The sequence below is a fragment of the Rhincodon typus genome, chromosome 29 (genome assembly GCF_021869965.1).
Source record: "Rhincodon typus isolate 14 chromosome 29, sRhiTyp1.1, whole genome shotgun sequence".
Taxonomy (NCBI): domain Eukaryota; kingdom Metazoa; phylum Chordata; class Chondrichthyes; order Orectolobiformes; family Rhincodontidae; genus Rhincodon; species Rhincodon typus.
Window position 1 is genome coordinate 38,930,620 of NC_063360.1, and position 5,494 is coordinate 38,936,113.

A 5,494-nucleotide genomic window follows, 5' to 3' on the forward strand; every position below is an offset into this window, starting at 1 on the left:
GTACCCCAGTGAGAGTCAGTGTGTGTGTCTCCCTGTACCCCAGTGAGGGTCAGTGTGTGTATGGGATCCCATACCCCAGTGAGAGTTTGTGCGTGTGTGTGACCCCATACCCCAACGAGAGTCAGTGTGTGAACACAGAACATAGAACAGCATAGCATAGGTACAAGCCTTTCGCCCAGCAGTTTTGTCCCAACTATGATGACATTCTAAATTAATCCCACTTGCCTGCACATAGTCCATATTTCTGTATTCTCTGGCTGATCAAGAGCCTATCCAAATGCCTCCTAAACTTTGCAATTGTATCTGCTTCTACCACCTGCAGCCACTATCAGCCTCAGTGTACAAACCCTGCCTTTCACATCTCCATTAAACTTTCCCCCTTTCTCCTTAAACCTATGCCCCCAGTATTTGACATTTCCACTCTGGGAAAGAGACTCCAATTATCCACCCTATCCATGTGTCTCGTAAACCCAAATTCTGCCCAACCTCTCCTTATAGTTAATACACTCCAATCCAGGCAACATCCTGGTAAATATGTTTTGTACCCTCTCCAAAGTCTCCACATTTTTCTTATTGTGTGGTGACCAGAGCTGTGCACAGTACTTTAAGTGTGGCCTGAGTCCTGAAGAAGGGTTATACCCAAAACATTGACTGTTCCTTTCCTCTAGATGCTGCCTGGCTCGCTGTATTCTTCCAACTTCCTGTTTGTCTACCATGGCCTAAAGTTTTATACAACTGCAACATGACTTTCCAATTTTCACACAATATCCTGACTGATGAAGGCAAGCATGCCATACGCCTTCTTTACCACCTTATCCACTTGTGTTGTCACTTGGAAGGAGCAATAGTCTTGCACCCCAAGATCCCTCTGTATATCAATGCTCTTAAGGATCCTGTCATTTATTGTAAACTTTCCTGTTACATTGAACTTCTGAAAAAGAAGCACCTCACACATGCCCAGGTTAAACTCAATCTGCCTTTTCTCTGCCCAACTTTCCAAACGATCTATATCCTGCTGTATCCTATGATATCCTTCCTCAGTATCTGTAACTCCACCAATTTTCATGTTGTTTGCAAACTTACTAATCAGACCACTGACACTTTCATCCAAATCATTCATATATTTTACAAACAACAGAGATCCCAGCACTGATCCTTGTGGAACACTGGTTATAGATTCCAGTCAGAATAGCACTCCTCCACGACTATCCTGTGTTTTCTATGACCAAGCTAATTTTGTACCCAGCTTGCCAACTCACCATGGATCCCATGCAACTCAATCTTCTGGACTAGCCTACCATGAGCAACCTTGTCAAATGCTTTAATAAAGTCCATGTCGACAACATCCACTACCCTACCCTCATCAATAGTCTTTGTCACTTCCTCAAAACATTCAGTCAAATTTGAGACAGTACCTTTCTCTGCACAAAGCTGTGCTGACTATCCCTAGAAGTCCATTCTTCTCTAAATGTGAGTAAACAGTGTCCCTAAGAATCCTCAATTATTTCTCTACCACTGGCGTATGGCTCATTGGCCTATAATTTCCCAGATTATCCCCGTTCCCCTTAAAGGAACAACATTGGTTATTCTCCAGTCTTCTGTGACCTCACCTGTGGCTAAAGAGGATAGAAAGATCTCTTAAGGCCTGGTAATCTCCTACCTCCCTGGGATAGATCCCATCACGTGCTGGGGGACTTATCTACCTTAATGTTTTTCAAGATACCCAATATTTCCACCTCTTTAATATCAACATATTCCTCCTTAATCTTGCCATCACCCATGTCCTTCTGCTCAGTGAATACTGATACAAAGTACTCATTAAGGACCACACCCACTCTCTCTGGTTCCATGCATAAATTCCCTTTGTCTTTGAGTGCACCTACCTTTTCCCTAGCTAGACTCTTGCTCTTAATACATGTAGAGAATGCCTTGAGATTCTCCCAAACCCATTTGCCAAAGACATTTCATGGCTCCATCTAGTCCTCCAGATCTGTTTGTTCTTTTCTGCTTCCTTTATACTTAATGACTTGTTCAGATTTCAGTTTCCTAAACCTTACATTTGCTTTCTTTCACTTTTCAACTCAAATTTCAATACCTCTTGTCATCAGGGGTTCCTGAATCTTGCCATCCTGATCTTTCATCCTCATAGGGATATGCTGATCAGCTGGCCTTTAAAAGACTCCCACATCAGATGTGGATTTGCTTTGAAACATCTAATTTCTCCAGTTTCTGCCAAATACTGTTGTAATTAGTCTTCCCCTAATTTAGCACTTTCACCCAGGAAACTAGTCTTATCCTAATCCATAATCCTAAAACTTAGAATTATGATCACTGTTCCCAAAATGCTCCCCCACTGAAACTTTATTCATCTGGCTAGGCTCATTCTCCAACACAAGGTCTTAGATCCACTTACCCGAGTGGATACAAGTCCACGAAAAGATCACCCATGATCTTATTGAATGGCGGAGCAGGCTTGAAGGGCCGGACGGCCTACTCCTGCTCCTAGTTCTTATGTATGGCCCCTTTCTTAGTTGGACTAAGTGTTTCAAAAAACTCTCCTGCAGGCACATAATAAATTCTACCCTGGCACTAAGGCATTCCTAGTCAATATTGGACAAGTTAAAAATCAAACACAACAACCCTGCTGTTTTTGTCTTTCCAAGATCTGCTTACATATCTGTTTCTCTATCTCCCCTGGCCATTGAGAAACTTATGGTGAGAGTCAGTGGGACCCCAGACCTCTGTCAGCACGTGTGGGACCCATACCCCAGCAAGAGTCAGTGTGTGGGGGACCCTGTAGCCCATTGAGTACATGTGTACCAGTGACTGTACCTTGGATCATGCCAGAGAAAGTAGTCTCTCAGCTTGCAAATTCAACTGAAGCTCAAAATCCAATCTCAAAAACAAATGCCCACAATCCTTCACAACACAGTAACATCACCTGCAAACTGCTCACTCAGATTTCAAGCTTTTAGAAATGTTGCAATTTCATCTGCAACTCCCCATATAACAGCTCCAACTTTACTGAAATAGATTGACTAAGATAAAGTGCTGCTCAAACAGCTACGTGAAGAGGCTGTGCCATATCTGGTGTATACTAACAAGCTATTAACTGCTCTGCTGAGTACCCTGCCTCCTCATTGCAGTAACAGTAATCAGCCTGCACACAAGCAAAGACAGTAAACACTGGAATGTGACAAAGATGGAAGTTGCTGGAAAAGCTCAGGTCTAGCTGCATCTGTGAAGAAAAAAAAAAATCAGTTAACATCTTGGGTCTGGTGACCCATCCTTAGACCAGTTCTAAGGAAGGATCACCGGACCCGAAATGTTAACTGATTTTTATTCTTCAAAGATGCTGCCAGACCAGCTGAGCTTTTCCAGCAACTTCCATCTTTGTTCCTGATTTACAGCATCCAGTTTTGTTTTTAAACACCAGAATGGATTTGAACTGCTTGCCAATGAACAGGACATTCAATCTTGGAGAAACATTGCTGTCCAAAAGAGCATTATCTAGCCTCAAAACCCACTTCCTGCCTGGTATGCCTCAGCTAAGCGACCTCACATCAGCACTTGGTCGCTTATCCAGTCAAATTGGACTCAAAGATCACTTTCTCTCTCCACAGATGCTGCCAGACCAGAAGTGCTACAGATTGCCAACATCTGCAACATTTTGCTTTTATTCATTCACATCGCTTCCCCTTTCTCTATAGACTCCTAAACCCTGAAATGTAACACTTTCACTTCATGCCTTTATCTTTCTATGACTATTTCAACACTGCAGCTCTACCCCTTGGACTCCAGACTTTATAAACATTTCATCACAGCCCCCTAGATACTGTGCACAATAATAGGAAACTTCTCTGCTCCCAGCTCCAGTGGAAACCATTCACCCCATTACCAACAAATTTATCATTCTAAACTACTGAAATACAATTGTGCTTACACAGCAAGTTCCACAAATATTTTTAATGGGTGTTTTTTTCATAAATATTGTTCCCAGTGAAATCTCACCTACTTTCCTTCAAAGAGGCTCCTGTGACAGCACTTCACAAGATGCTATAGTAAGCAGCACTTGCACAGCCTTTTACTGAAGGCATCAGGGCTGTGAAGGAAATGTAGGAGTGGGGACCATTCTTCAAGACCTCAGCACAGGCATGATGGAACACATGTCCTCCTGCAATACATGGGAGGGAGCATTAATGTAACTGGATTAGTAATGGGGGGGGGCACTGTGTGCAAATCCCATTATCAGAAGTTGGCAATTGACTTCAACTAATAAACCAGGAATATAATGCAAGACTCTGACAGCAACCACAGAACAATCACCATGAAAGCCCATCTGCTTCATTAACATCCTTTAGGGAAGGAAATTGCTGTCCTTACCCAGCCTGGCATCTGTAACTTCAGACCCACTGCAATACAGGTGACTCTGCAATGGCTCAACAAGCCAAGCAGTTGAAGGGCAATTAGGGATGGGCACACCCCACAAAAGAATGAAAAGATTTCACACTTTGCCACGATTCTGGAGTGAGATTTGAACTCAACCTTGAAGGTAGCAGTGCGGTAAACAGAGTCACAACCATTACCCAACTCCAGGGCAAAGCCCATGAAGAAAGCTGTCCTATACCAAGGTGGCTCAGCAGCTGCAATAGATTCCATACTGGCAGCTGCTTTTCAGAGATGGAATTAGTAGACATTTGCACAAAGTCCCTTATCATTAAGTGCTGACAGCTAAACATGGTAAATAAGGCATCTCAACTAGTCAAATACACAAGCTGTTTCTCATATGGATCCCTGTCATCAGTAGGTCCTACCAGGTTTAGCAATTCTTCCCACAGCCAAACCTGGGTCCACATCACAGACCTAAGTAAACAAAACAAAATAAATCGCATTTGACATAAAATACTTTTATTGAAATCTCATGTTGTGGCAATACATATTGGAATGTATAGCAACCAGAGTCAAGACAGACTGTTCCCATTAATGTATATAAATAGAGCATCTTTCAAACAGTAAAAACACATTCCAACACTATCATTGTAACAGATTGACACTTATTTACAATTATTTAAAAAGTTTGCACCAGAATTGAAAACACAAACACTGCACAAAATGAGCAGTTGACAGTCTGTAGGTGGTGTCAAGGCCACATCTCAGTCCCATGCATCAACTTCCCATGAACAGCAGAAACATGAACCACACGTCAACACAGACTCAGACATGCAAATGTTTGCCCAACTCTGGGAGCCATTTGGTTTTTGGTCAACTGAAATCGAGGCAAATTAGTCTTATTTCAGGACAGCACCCAGACCCTAATGGAACCAGCCGAGTTTGTGAATTGTCATGATGGCTGAAACATGAGCAGAGAAACACCACAAATATCTGAATGCACTGTGGCGTGCCCCGCACCGGAGCCCCAGGTGGCGTGCCCCGCACCGGAGCCCCAGGTGGCGTGCCCCGCACCGGAGCCCCAGGTGGCGTGCCCCGCACCGGA

The 5,494-nt window shown here is 43.3% G+C and overlaps 1 protein-coding gene across 2 annotated transcripts in view; it reads right to left on the bottom strand.

Moving 5' to 3' along the window:
• LOC125486450 overlaps positions 1-5,488 on the bottom strand; it is a 20,369-nt gene extending 14,881 nt beyond the window's left edge. The window contains exon 1 of one of the 2 annotated variants that reach the window (XM_048614013.1): positions 4,016-5,488. The gene's annotated coding sequence lies outside the window, so the exon portion shown is untranslated. Of the gene's footprint in view, positions 1-4,011 lie in introns of both variants that reach the window. The other variant, XM_048614012.1, reaches the window with a different exon arrangement.
• Between the last annotated feature and the right edge of the window lie 6 nt (positions 5,489-5,494).